General features: G+C 29.2%; 1 long non-coding RNA gene across 1 annotated transcript; it reads left to right on the forward strand.

Annotated features, from left to right (window-relative positions):
• The first annotated feature begins 4,048 nt into the window (after positions 1-4,048).
• LOC147800792 (uncharacterized) lies at positions 4,049-12,361 on the forward strand. The gene is made up of 4 exons (XR_015431187.1): positions 4,049-4,124; positions 5,304-5,385; positions 8,740-8,829; positions 12,240-12,361. It is a non-coding gene; the product is annotated as an uncharacterized LOC147800792 (long non-coding RNA).
• Positions 12,362-15,694: the final 3,333 nt, after the last annotated feature.

A 15,694-nucleotide genomic window follows, 5' to 3' on the forward strand; every position in this document is an offset into this window, starting at 1 on the left:
GGTCAATATTAAGGTCCGATACCGTGCCGTTAGTTAACATAGAAAAATGTCTTTGAATTTTTAAAGCATTTTAGAACGCTTATTTCCTCATTTTAAGCTTCTCAGAACACTTTATTTCGCATAGGCATACATAGTAAACTTTAGGGTCACGCTGTGTACCCCCTAATTGACCTATAATTATTTCCTTTGGTGGGGTACACTATTACCCTGTAATATAATACCTGGTCCAATTTAAATATTATGGGTCAATACCCACGTCAAAATTTATGCTGGTACCAGCAACAAAAATATGCTAGTTTTTGCTATGTTTTGCTAGGTCTGCTAGATTTTCATGCTAGTATATGCTTTTTTATGCTTGCCAGCATCGCATGCTAGATACCTAGCATACATCGTACTAGCATGATAAGCTATGTACAAGCATCTCATGCTTATTAGCTGTTTAAGCTGGCTCCCTAGCATGGTAAGGTAGGTACCTTGGCAAGCTATTATATGCTTTTTTATGCTTGCCAGCATCACATGCTGGATACCTAGCATACATCGTACTAGCATGATAAGCTAGGTACAAGCATCTCATGCTTATTAGCTGTTTAAGCTGGTTCCCTAGCATGGTAAGGTAGGTACCTTGGCAAGCTATTATATGCTTTTTTATGCTTGCCAGCATCACATGCTGGATACCTAGCGTACATCGTACTAGCATGATAAGCTAGGTACAAGCATCTCATGCTTATTAGCAGTTTAAGCTGGTTCCCTAGCATGGTAAGGTAGGTACCTTAGCAAGCTATTATATGCTTTTTTATGCTTGCCAGCATCACTTGCTAGATACCTAGCATACATCGTACTAGCATGATAAGCTATGTACAAGCATCTCATGCTTATCAGCTGTTTAAGCTGTCTCCCAAGCATGGAAAGGTAGATACCTTAACAATCTATTACATGCTTTTTTATACTTGCCAGCTTAATATACTCTATAGACAGCTTAGGCGAAAATAGCATTTTTTATTTTTATCAAATCCTTAGACCTTGTTATATTTATTTAAAGTAGGTCCCTAGAACTTATTAAGAATTTATTATGAAGATTATAAAATTGTTTTTATGGAGAGTAAATAAATATAAAATTTGTAAAATGTAAGAATAAAAAATGCAAAACAGTTTTCTTCTTCATAACGTCTCTTCAAGATGGTTATGTGTTAAAAGTAAAAAACTTACAGACTTTATCTTTAATTTGAAAAAGCGGTAAAAACTGTTCCACTTTGTTGTTATCATTCCAAAAACATTGTTTGTGTATTTATTAAGTATCATATAAGGCAAAATTCAGGCATGCTCATCAAAATTCAGACTTATAATAGCAACAAAAATATGCTGATTTCAAACTCATGCTGGAATAACAAAAATTCGTAGCAACGGATGGTAGAATTCTCTTGCTGGAATAGCAAAAATTCCTAGCAACCGATGGTAGAATTCTCATGCTGGAAAAGCAAAAATTCCTAGCAACCGATGCTAGAATTCTCTTGCTGGAAAAGCAAAATATCCTAGCAAGTGATGGTCGTGATTGTTGCTAGACTAGCAAGATATTCCAGCAACACAGCTGGTATCTGTATGCTAGACAAGCAAATAAAGTGTGCCAATACATACCATGACATGCTAGTAATTTTGCTGGTACCAGCAAATATTTTTGCTAGATCATGCTGGGGTTTTTTTCTTTCTTTTTTTGCTGGTATATTGCATTTCAAGCTTGTCTAGCAAATAAATAGCAAAAATTTTTACCTGAATCTAACTTTAATACTAGTTCATTATCGCTGGTATACATAATGTATTTAAATTTGCTTCATTTAGAAATATTTTTGGGATTACATTCAAATTAAATATTGCATTCGCTATAATTTAACCAAAACATATTATTAACAAGGTTTTCTGGAAACATGAGGATGCTTAAGAACTCGGGCTACCGAAGCGGGGATGCCATCCCTTCTGCAGAGGATCAAAATTGTGATGGCATGTCTTCGGATCATCCTTAGGGATGCTTCCCAGACCGTCGCCAATAGCCCATTGTGCAGCTCTAGTGCGACGTAAATGAACTACAACAACAACGTAACAAGTGAAAATTTAACCCACGTGGTTTTTCTTGCTTGGTCAATAGAGCTATTCACGCTGCATGCGAAAAAATAACATTTGCCAATTTGATGAAAATTCAAACAAAGCTCTATGATCAAATTCTTCGTCGGAAAATATATTTCACTAATCAGTTTCTTATTCTCATAACCAAAAATCATAAAAGAACATTTTTTTTATACAGTAGGAATGGTTCTTGAGATTTTCCACCTGTGTCAAGCATATAGTTGAGGTAGTATTTCAACTCTATAGTGAATGAATGTTGAAAAAATGAATATTGTGCTTTTTCGATTATTAAACTAGTTATCGTTTAAGGAATTTTGAAATTGAAAATAAAATCTAAAAAACTAAATAAAAAACAATAAAAAACTTTCTCTCTCATCCTTTGGGATGTTTCCCAAACAGTCGCCAATAGCCCGGGGAGCAACTCTGGTGCTACGACTCTGCCTAAATCATATTTTTATTTCCCATTTAGTTCTTTTCAAACTAGTTAATATATCTGTTGTGTTAACTTTATAACGAAAATAATATGTGATAGTTCACGTTTTCATTATTAAACATTTAAACCAAAATGAAAATGCCCTCTGGGGCAATTCCAAAGATGCGGTAAGGAATGAGTGCCTGTTTCAATTGCCATTGTGTTGTAAGAAACTGGGGTGTCTTAATAGTTGGCCAAACAGGACAATGCCCAGGGGATCCCAAAATACTTTTTCAATAAAAAGATATTTCATTACCTGTTAAAAGTATTTGGTATCCAGAGATTGAGGGTGCTCCACGTGTTGGCTCCACCTAATGTGTTTGCCCTGCTGGGTGCCCCAAAAGTAGCTACGCTACTATTTAGAAACCCATAAAAATCACCCACAGCTCTCGTACAGCTTTAGAAATCAAATGCTCAATACCTTGAATTATGTAACGTTTAAAATAAATTTGAAAGACCTGTACGTAACGAGCGTAGCTTGCTTCTCCGGCAAATCACACCGTAACATAAAAAAATTTTCGTGAAAAAATTATTAAAAGTACTTAAATTTTTATTAAAAATATGTTCTTCATTGTTCAATTTAATTAATTTTCGAGATCTTTGCAGTATCCAGCGTTAAGTATGATCACTGTGATTTTAAAAGTTTCATTTCGTCAATAAGCTTTAATAAAATCTTCATATTAGCCAGCATTTAATTAATGTGCAAGTACATAAGAAAAAAGAGAGAGAAAGAAAAACTGTTACAACAATGTTGTCCTTATTTTTTTTTTTTTTTTTTCATAATTGATGTCATTGTCACAATTCTGTCATTATTTTCGAAAGCAAATATCAAAAACTGTTTTTTTTACTGAATGTAAAGTTAAGAAATACAGTCCATTTTTGCGATAACTAGACAAAAAAATATATATTTATTTATTATCTATATGCATTTTATTAAATATGTTTATATAGAGTTATTAAATATGTAGATTTATTTTAAAATATTTATTTATTATTACAAGGAACATAGAACCCTTAATTATATATAAATAGCTGATAGAAAACAACTCGGAAATTAATACGAGATAGTCTAAAAAAAGAAAATAAATAAAAAAATTCATGTTTTTTTTATTTTTAATAAACTAAATAAATAACTGAATGTCATAATAAATTTGTTTCTTAATAAAATAAATAAATAAAAAGTTGAAAATTTTACTTAATAAAACTATTTTTTATCGATTATATTTAGTTAATTTGTTTGTTTTTTCTATTTGTTGCTTTTCTCATAAATATTTATATGCAATATAAAAAGCGCATTTCTAGTAATAACATAAGAAGAAAAAAAGAAAGAAATGTAAATTTTAATAAAATACTATTAAATACGCTCTCTGGGACTAAGTAGACTGAACGTTCTTTTACTCCCTTCCATTAGTGAATTTTCACTGAACTTTTTCAACTTTTGATCCGTAAAACTGGTGCGCTTTCTTGATGACTAAACTTGTTTGCACCTTGCTCTAATTGTTTACACATATGGCGGCGGCAGATTCATATGAATGAGGTGAGTTTTCTTTATGTTATTTATTATTATAACTTTTATTTAAATGTACTTTATCTGTATTATTCATAGTTGATTTGAGTTCCATTTAAATAATGCGTGCGCATTTATTATCTGTATTATAATGTTATTCGCATTGAATTGCACTCAAGTTAGGCTTAGCAGTCTATTTACATTTTTAATTCTTGTATTAGAAAAATTCTGTTTAAGTGTTTATTTTAGTTTACAGTAGAAATGTTACATCTTAAATATTTATATTACCGTCCTTATTTTTTTTTTGACAAAATTAGCTTTTAAATCATATATAATTTCTCTAATTGTTACATCATGTAGTATAATAATTTTAGCATTTGAAGATAATGTTAAAGTAACGTTTGTATAATTTCTATTAAAATAACTTTATTTTATTTTAAAATTTATTTATTCGCAGTTATGATTAATATTTTGGCTTGCTGTTATCCTATTCTATTGAAATGTAATGTTAAAATAAAGGCGTTTTGTAAAAAGAAAAAAAAAATTAACTGTTTTATTTTATTTAAGATAATATTTTCTAATAGAAATATTAAGTAAACAAAACTTGTGAGTTTTTAATTTCAGAGTATTTAATAATGAACAATATACTTACTAATTTTCAAATTTGTGATTTAGAATTACCAAAAATATATTACAAATTAGAGTCTATAAATGTCCATCAATTATTTCAAATATTTATTTTTAATCTAACTAAATTTATTTGAAACTTTTTTGAATAACATGCTTGATTTGTCAATGGCATTTGCATAATTTTAAATAAGTAAATACATTTAAAAAAAATTATTTTTAATAAATATGTAAGGATTAAAACATTTTAAAAATCATTAATTTTGTTGAACATTGTTATATCAATGTAATAAATTTTTTTTTTTTTTGTTATAGCTAACATTAGAAATGTTTAAATTGATTTATAATTAATTCATGAATTCACAGCAGGGATTTAAAAAATTATTTTGCAAAGTAAACAAAAAGAAAATGTAGGAAATTAAAAAAATTTTAAGTTGTTTGCTTAAAATAAAATCACTATAACAAAAGGCATTTTGAATTTATCTTCAGCTTTTTCATCTATAATTAGATTTCTTTTTATTAGTGTAGGTATCTACTTCTATTTATTTTAATGCTGTATCTTTTGCTCTATATTTGAAATAGAGTGGTGCACAGCCTGCGACTAGTGAGCCAGATGTAGCCTGCAGACTGTTGATATGCAACAAGGGAAAGCTTCTAAACACAAGTAAATCTATATTGTTTCTCAATTGCTTTTTCCATTGTTATTGCTCTGGAATTTCAAATGGGTTTAAAAAAGCAAAGATTTTTGTTGTGTTAATTTGCAAATTTCAATGATTACGCTTAGTTTTACCTTATTTCCTCCGATTTTTTATAAATTCAAATTGGGTTTTGACTGCTTTTAGGCAGTTAAAACTACTATTGCCATGTGGTTATTAAAATCCTGATTACATTTAATACGATATTCAGACTCTTGAATTGTGCTTTTAGTTATAATAACCACGTCTTCATGCTCTTTATTTGTGCTCTTTATTTTGTGTCTAACAATTAAAAGTATTTGATTTTCCGAACACATATTATCAAGTTTACTAATAAAAACATTACACTGAATTTACTGATAACAATTTGTAGAACATAAAAATTAACATATATGCTGTCTACATGAGCAAATACATGTGTGGCTCTTAGTTAATCTACCTGCTGTATTTTCACTTAAAAAGGTGACATTCCTATATTATAATGAAAATATGGTGTATAAGGATTGTATTTTATAGGAATTAGCTGAAATGCTTTTTGCAAAATAAATCCATTCTCTTTCAAATAATGTAATGAAGACGTAAATGAAGGATGAAAAAAAAAAAAATTTTACTTTGTTCGTAGTTCTAAAAAATTTTTACCAAAAATTTTTTTCTATTAAACTGTTATTTAGAAAATGCTATAATTTATTGCCGTCCGAGTATTAATGCAATTTTGCTTTATTAACACAGCAATATATTATCAAAAATTTTAAAGCTATGAATATCAGTGGATATTTGGAAAAACTTGTCTTTGAATGCTTCATGAATTTTGAAATAGCTGATTTCTCTAAAAAAAAAAATTTTAAGTTGAGACTTGAACCAATGAACAATACTTTTAAATTTCAACACTTATTCTTTATGTGTTCATTTGCTCTAATTGTGACTTAACTTAGAGTAACTAACTTATGTTTTCGACTTAGCATTTCAGTTAGAAATATATATATTCTCTCCCAATATACAATTCATATTAAATTTGGTTTATCACCCATTTTCCAATAACTATTTACAGGGTTGCCACAGGCGACTATGGTGACTTTTTTTGCCTAAAAAGGCTAGAAAAGCAACTATTTTCAGGAATAGGCGACTATTAGGAGACTTTTTTACTCTTAGCAAAGTTTTTTCGCATAAATGAACGTTACTTTTCAGAACGTTAATAAAAGAAAGCGAATTGTTATACAATTATTTATGTCCAAAAAGCCAAAAATTTATATTTCCTTTAGATTTAATAAAGTATACTTGTTATTTTTTCTCTCTGAGGGGCAGTTTTGTTATTTTTAATTGTTTTTTTTTTCCTTCTATTAACATTCATATTTTATTGTAATTCGACTCTTATTTAGGTACCTATTTTCTAAGATGTATACCTTTTTATATTTGTACAAAACTTTTTTGTACAAATATAAAAAGGTATACATTTAGAATTGCAGCATAGATAGGACTGGGCGATAAATTGATGTATCGCGAAATATCGATTTAACGCATATATCGGTAGGCCGATGTAGTGACTTTCGTTTTAGGCGATGCGTCAGAAATTTGATTTAAACAGCCGGAATAAGGCTACAATCGCGGTTTAACTATTTAATATGCAAGGATCCTTGACTAAGCTAGCGCTGTTACCGCACTGACGAAGACGATTTTAATTTCGTCTTGGTGCAGAGATGTAGATAGCGTTTTGCTATAAAGATGATGTTAGTTTCGTGATGTTGAATGACGAAGAGCGAATTGAATCCCAGTTTCGTGCGAGGATCAGCGTTGTTATGTAGGACGCAATGCACAGTTTCTTTATGTCCATTTTTGTCTTTTGGATTTTACGTTTTTTGAAGATTATGGGACTCAAGTCATTTTGCAATTGTTGTGCATTTTATTTTGTCAGAAATAATTGTCAGGTTCTTTGTAAATTATTTTCAGTCAGACTTACCATCAGATATACCATTTTTTTTCTGTCTGGGTTTAACGATTCTTGTCAATTATTTTTAGTAGACCTACGGTTACTTTGCGATTGCTGCACAATCGCTGTTATCTTAAATTTTCGTTCTGAACTCAATAGATCAATGAAACGAAAATATAAATGAAATAAAAAAAGATTTCCATTGATTTTTTTTCCATTATTGTGTTTCATTTTAAGCGATACAATTTAATAGGGGTATTTCGTATTTAACTTCATTATAAAAAGTTGGTTTTTTATTTAAATCTATTAAATGTAGGTAAGTATAATAATTTAATTATTGTTAAACCAATAAATGTCCAATCGTTTTTAACTATAAAAAAATTACAACAAAGCTTACATTTATTTAGTTTGCTTTCATTTTTGAGAAAATTAAAACGAAGTATAAAAAATTTGGCTATTAGTTAAAAAAAAAGAAAGAAACAACTAATTTTTTTTTAATTAAATAAAGAATTTAGTAATGTTTTGTCGCTTTTTTAATAATTCGGCATTAGTAATTTTTTTTTTTTTTTTTTTGAAATTCTTTCAATATTTGTTTGTTTTATAATTTGTTAGATAGTCAGTATCATTTTTAAACAAATAAATCTTTAGTCGATTTTATTTTCAAAGAAAATAATAATGAATAAGTATTTCTTAAGTACAGAATTTGACTATTAGTTAATACTACCTTTTATTATTTTGAATAATTAAATAAAATGCTTCAAAAGCATGTTTTTTTTCCAACAAATAATTTAAAAAAAATGTTTTTTTCTAAAGTAAACATTTCTTTGGTTTGTTTTCCACTTTCGTTTTTTTTTCCTTTAATTTTCATTGCATGTATGTAAAATATTTTGTTACAGTATTATTATTTTTAAAACAATAAATCTTAAATTATTTTTAATTCAAGAAAAATGAAATAAAGCTTGGGGTCATAGTAGAATATGTTTAGAATTAATATTTTCTTTCGTAATAGATTTATTCCTTTTTATTAATTTTTGATTGATTGAAAGATTTCCCATAGGTAATTTTTGAACATATGCTAAATCGCGATACATCACTTTAACGCGATGTCTAACTGACGATGTATCACAATTTAAAATTTCTGACATCACCCAGTCCTAGTCATAGTATTTTTCAATTAAGCTATAATTTTAGTTATTTGGCTACTATTTTTGATAGATTTTTATTCCTGTTCAGGCAACTATTTTCATTGTTTTAGGCAACTATTTTCATGCTTGAGGCTACTAAAAGCAACTATTTTGGTTCATTTTTTACTGTGGCAACCCTGTATTTATAAAACTTATTTTTTTATGAATATTTATAACTTTAAATTTAATTATGTGAATGTTTTATTTTGATTTAGTAAATCCATTGAAGAGGACATTATAGGAGCCAATAAACTGACAGCATGGACAGAAGGGTGTGAGAATTATGATGTTAGAATTAGCAGGAAGTAAGTAAAGTACTTAACTACCTTAAGTATTTAGTTTAAAATTATGTGTTAATCAAGGTTTTCATCACGATCTAGTGTTTGTGTTGAAGGGATGATTGTTTTTAATGAGGGTTTGCTGTGCTTAAGGAAACTTTAAACAAAATTATGTTGTGGAAAAAGAAAATTCTAAGATTTGTTTCCCCCGTTTTTTTTCTTTCTGTGATTGATAGCAACCTTTTCATTTAGACATTTTTTACTTAGTTTAAAATATATTTTTACAAAAGATTCATATTAGAGATAATATGACTATAAAAAGTTAATTTAACAATAAAAATATAAATATGTGAAAAATTAGTTAAACATACTAAATTAAAAGAACTTTTTTTTTAAATATTTGGAGAGGCAATATACATTTAATCTATTCCTTACAACTTTGAAATATGGGAATTGTAATGGAACTCTCCTTCCACATGAATCTTTCCAAACCAAATTGATGAATACTGAAGGATCAAAATTTTGATCCAAACTTCAGGAAAAAACGGTAGTTTCACAAAGTATTTTTTCTTAAAGTTTTATTATGTGTCTCGTGAGAAATGATAAATCCATATATTTATCATAATTTTGTGTTGATTTTTTAATATAATTTTTAATTTTCAAAAATTATGTCTAAATTTTCACGTAATAGGTACTGCTCAGAAAAATCTTGACTGACTACTGTACAAGTCATAATGGAGACATTGAATTGAAAATTCTGATATCTTGAGTCTCAATATTGATGTTTTTAGATCATTAAATGGTTATATGTATACTATATGCATATAACGATTGGGGAAAGATACTAGTTTTTTTTATTTAAGTTTCCTCTCTCTCTCTCTTTTTTTTATTTTCCCAGAGTGGTGAGTAGTTATTTTTCAGGTCTAGTTATGGAATTGAAACAAAATTTGTGAAGAAAAGTTACTCCCATGGTATGACATCCTCTTAAAAACGCAATGTAGCATTAGATTAAATATAAAATGAAAAGACAAATGAATTTTAAATATTTTTTGTTAAAATATCTTAATGTAAAAAAAAGCATTTTGAAAATATTAAAATAATTTAAAACTTAATGTTTGTATGACTTTGTAATTAAAAAAAAATTAAAATACAGTAGAGCATAGATTATCCGAACTGCTCGGGACTGAACGTGGTTCGGATAATTAAATGTTCGGATAATTGGAAAGTTGTTTAAAACCTAGTTTAAATGATTATTATTTATGCACCAACTTCCCTTCACACTTTTTCCCCCAATTGTAGAATTTCAGCACTTATCTATTCATAAACACATTCTGCTTTCCAACAATTGTAGATTGTCAGATTGTCAAAATGAAGCTCGCATTCTTTGATAATTTTCAGTTGAAGAGGGCTAAAGGGGTATGTTGGTTTAACTGTATAACAATACATGTATGTATGGCTACTATAAGAAAACTGCTAAAAAAGGTTGTAAATTAAATATGGTCTTCAGATGTAGTAGGTATTATCTATTCCTCTAAATTTAGAAAAATTGTCGATAAGTTAAAAAAAATTCTGAACTTTAAAAAGAGAAGAAAGAAAAAAAAGCGAATTCGGACATGTTTCGGGTAATAAGGGTTCGGATAATCGGCGCTCTACTGTATCTAATTTAAACCAACTAACCTTAGTATATACTAAATCAAGTAATATTTATTTTTCTTTAAATTTTACTTTTATTTTATTACTCAATCCATTTTACAGAAAATCTTTTAGAAAAAAAAGGAATTATAAAATAATTGTATTAAAATTAGAGAGCAGCACTGTGCAGCATAATCATTACAGATTAAATCAGTACTGATGTTCATAATGTTATATATCAATGAGATGATCTTTGCTGCCTGCAAATAATAATTAATGAATTTTCTTAAAAATAAAAAAAAATTTAAGCATATTTCTGTGAGTCTCTTGCTTTCCTGTGTCACAATTCTTACTTTTTTTTCTACACAACTGTATATTCCAGCGGTTCCTGATTTTTTTTAATAATATGGAACCCTAAAAGACCAACCATCTCTTGGCGGTACCTGCACATTTTTAAATAAAGTTTATAAAAACATCGGTGAATGTATTTACCAATAAAAAAAATATTAAATTAAACTCTTAAAGATTTTCCAAGAGGAATGAAAAAATTTTCATAATTTATCTTCATAATAATCTTGAATCAGGTATTATGTCAGACAGTTGAATTCATGGTCCTGTAGCTGCATTTAGTCTAGCTATGAATTTTTTTTTAATTAAAAACTAAGAAATGAAATAAGCCAAATTGTGTTTTTATTGAAATGGAAGCAAAAGGAACTGCTATAAATGTTAAAGAAAAAAGAGTCTCAAGGATGGGTCTTTTTATTAGTGAATCTATTCTAGTTATTTCAGTTTAATTTGAAAAGCACAATGGGAAATAATACAACAATTTTTTACAGATGCGTAGGATTTTCAATTTAATATATTATTAGAAAAATTATTTTTAAAAATGTCTTTTCTTTTTTATTGGCATTAAACTTTAAATAATTGAAAAAAAGCATCTGCAATATTAAGTAATCGATTATTGTTGGGCCTAAATATGATAGCAGGTGTTAAAAAAGTTTTTTATTTTTAGACTGCTTAAATTCCTATCACTTGGATCTCTTTCATTCTTCTAGGGTTCTGCAGAACAATGTTTAGGAACTGCTGGTATTTTTAATAAAAACAAGTTAATTATCAATTCTGATAAATAATTTGCTGGATAAATTTTGGTGAATGAAAGTGGAAAATCACTAAATAATCGCTTTCCCCCAAAAATACCACTTTTTTGTAAGAAAGAAATTCTACTGCAATATTTATAACAAATTTGTTTTGTTTTCCTAATCATAACATATTTTTAATACAGTTCTTTTAATAATGTTGGCAACAGGGCGAATTGTTAGGAATGAGCATGTTATTGAATGGAAATAGTGTAGTGGTTTTCTACGTTTGTGTTAAATTTGCTATATTGAGAACCAGCTTCTATTCTTTAGTCCGTCAGGTGCCTGGGAAATTGTATACCCTTACTTGCTACTCCTAGATTATATGCGTTTAGTTTAATCTTTGTTTTTGAATCTTTATCAAAATCAAGATAATAATGTTAATAAGAAATGTCAAACATTACATGCAAATTCCGTTGCAGCATATTTCATGCAGCAGCCTTTTTTGCTAACATTTTAGATTTTCTATGATTGTATATAAAATCATGTCTTTTTTAAAATGTAAGGTAATATGTGATGCTATCTTATAAAAAATATTACTTTGATTTAATTTTGTGCAAAACAAGTAAATATATTCAACTTTATTTTATAAAAAGTAGTAAGTTTAATTCTGCAGTCTTATATGATTTTGTGATTTAATATTGCTTAAATTTTATTTATTTTTTTAAGGTGCTGCAAAGCTTTATTATAAGGAGGCCATAACGGCGGAAATGTAGATATTGAAAATGAGGAAGAAAAAATATTGTATTATTAGTTGCATTGTATTTTTCTAAATAAATGTCTTTTTTTTATCTTTGTATTTTTATTTTTAAATAAATATTTTACATTTTGTTTGGGAAAGCAGCAACAGAAAGACCTTTAATTAACAAGCTTGACATTTAAAATTAGTTCGTTTACAGTTACAATATTTAGTTGTAAAATTGTTCAATTTAAATTTGAAATTCCATTTTCTTATTTCCTCCCTTTTTATGTAGAATTATACCAAAAGCAAGTTTTACCCCTTTATGTGAAATTAGACTTTAAGTAAAATTTTAATGATAACCAATAAATTATATTGCATCATAATGGATTTATTTTTTGTTAGCCCATTTTAAAAATCCATCATACAATATTGAATATGCTACGTTGGCCCAACATGAAAAAGTGCCAATTCCTAACTTTGGATGTTGGGCCCCAACATAAAGCATGATGGTTTGTGATGGAAAATTATAATGGTAACCTGTAAATTATATTGGATCATTATGAAAATCCATCATAGTACTATGTTGGGTATTCTATGCTAACCCAACATAAAATTCCATTATGCTATTTTGGCCCAACATAAAAATCCACCATACACTGTTTGGTACGCTTTGTTGGCCCTACTTAAAAGGTGTGAGTTCCTAAATGTGATACAGGGAATTTATGATGGTCTCATCAAGCTATATGTTGATCTTTGATGAGAATTCAAGATGGTAACCATCAAATTTATGTTGGTTCATCAAGGTTTTTTGCCTTGGAATGGTAGTAGAGAAATAATCTAAAAATAGCAAAATTTAAAAGCAACTGATGGTAATATTCTTATGCTAGAATAGCAAAAATTAAAAGCAACGGGACGTAGAATTTTAACAACTGAAAAGCATAAATTAAAAGCAACTGATAGAATTCATGCTGGAATAGAAAAAAATCCTAGCAACCGATGGTAGAATTCTCTTGCTGGAAAAGCAAAAATTCCTAGCAACCGATGGTAGAATTATCTTGCTGGAATAGTAAAAATTCCTAGCAACCGATGCTAGAATTCTCTTGCTGGAAAAGCAAGAATTCCTAGCAACCGATGCTAGAATTCTCTTGCTGGAAAAGCAAAAATTCCTAGCAACCGATGCTAGAATTCTCTTGCTGGAAAAGCAAAAATTCCTAGCAACCGATGCTAGAATTCTCTTGCTGGAAAAGCAAAAATTCCTAGCAACCGATGCTAGAATTCTCTTGCTGGAAAAGCAAAAATTCCTAGCAAACGATGCTAGAATTCTCTTGCTGGAAAAGCAAAAATTCCTAGCAACCGGTGGTTGTGATTGTTGCTAGACTAGCAAGATAATCCAGCAACACAAGCTGGTATCTGTATGCTAGACAAGCAACAAAGTGTGCCAATACACACCATGGCAAGCTAGTTTTTTTGCTGGTACCAGCAAACATTTTTGCTAGTTCAAGCTGGTTTTTTTTGCTAGTACATAGCATCTCATGCTTGTCTAGCAAACAAATTCCAGCAAAAATTTTAATCTGGGTATTAAGGTCTGATATTGCGCCTTGCGTTAGTTAACCATTGAAAGATGTCTTTGAATTTTTAAAGCATTTTAGAACGCTTATTTCTTCATTTTAAGCTTCTCAGAACACTCTATTTCGCATAGGCATACATAGTAAAATTTAGGGTCACGCTGTGTACCCCCTAAATGACCTATAATTATTTCCTGTGGTAGGGTACACTATTACCCTCTAATATAATACGTGGTCCAATTTAAAAATTATAGGTCAATATTAAGGTCCGATACAGTGCCGTTAGTTAACATAGAAAAATGTCTTTGAATTTTTAAAGCATTTTAGAACGCTTATTTCCTCATTTTAAGCTTCTCAGAACACTTTATTTCGCATAGGCATACATAGTAAACTTTAGGGTCACTCTGTGTATCCCCTAATTGACCTATAATTATTTCCTGTGGTAGGGTACACTATAACCCTGTAATATAATATGTGGTCCAATTTAAAAATTATAGGTCAATATTAAGGTGCAATACCGTGCCGTTAGTTAACATAGAAAAGTGTCTTCGTATTTTCTTGTTTTAATGCAATATTTAAAACATACATAGTGTACCCCCTAATTGACCTATAAATATTTCCTGTTGTAGGGTACACTATTACCCTGTAATATAATACCTGGTCCAATTGAAATATTATGGTTCCATATTAAGGTCTGATATCGCGCCTTGCGTTAGTTAACCATTGAAAGATGTCTTTGAATTTTTAAAGCATTTTAGAACGCTTATTTCTTCATTTTAAGCTTCTCAGAACACTCTATTTCGCATAGGCATACATAGTCAATTTTAGGGTCACGCTGTGTACCACCTAATTGACCTATAATTATTTCCTGTGGTAAGGTACACTATTACCTTGTAATAAAATACGTGGTACAATTTAAAAATTATAGGTCAATCTTAAGGTCCGATACCGTGCCGTTAGTTAACATAGAAAAGTGTCTTCGTATTTCCTTGTTTTAATGCACTATTTAAAATATACATATTGTACCCCCTAATTGACCTATAATTATTTCCTGCGGTAGGGTACACTATTACCCTGTAATATAATACCTATTCGAATTTAAATATTATGGGTCAATATTAAGGTCTGATATTGCGCCTTGCGTTAGTTAACCATTGAAAGATGTCTTTGAATTTTTAAAGCATTTTAGAACGCTTATTTCTTCATTTTAAGCATCTCAGAACACTCTATTTCGCATAGGCATACATAGTAAAATTTAGGGTCACGCTGTGTACCCCCTAAATGACCTATAATTATATCCTGTGGTAGGGTACACTATTACCATGTAATATAGTACGTGGTCCAATTTAAAAATTATAGGTCAATATTAAGGTCCGAAACCGTGTCGTTAGTTAACATAAAAAAATGTCTTTGAATTTTTAAAGCATTTTAGAACGCTTATTTCCTCATTTTAAGCTTCTCAGAACACTTTATTTCGCATAGGCATACATAGTAAACTTTAGGGTCACGCTGTGTACCCCCTAATTGACCTATAATTATTTGCTTTGGTGGGGTACACTATTACCCTGTAATATAATACCTGGTCCAATTTAAATATTATGGGTCAATATTAAGGTCTGATATTGCGCCTTGCGTTAGTTAACCATTGAAAGATGTCTTTGAATTTTTAAAGCATTTTAGAACGCTTATTTCTTCATTTTAAGCTTCTCAGAGCACTCTATTTCGCATAGGCATACATAGTAAAATTTAGGGTCACGCTGTGTACCCCCTAAATGACCTATAATTATTTCCTGTGGTAGGGCACACTATTACCCTGTAATATAATACGTGGTCCAATTTAAAAATTATAGGTCAATATTAAGTTCCGATACCGTGCC

This window comes from Parasteatoda tepidariorum, unplaced genomic scaffold (assembly GCF_982258835.1).
Source record: "Parasteatoda tepidariorum strain Cologne lab strain unplaced genomic scaffold, Ptep-v5.0 scaffold_104, whole genome shotgun sequence".
Taxonomy (NCBI): domain Eukaryota; kingdom Metazoa; phylum Arthropoda; class Arachnida; order Araneae; family Theridiidae; genus Parasteatoda; species Parasteatoda tepidariorum.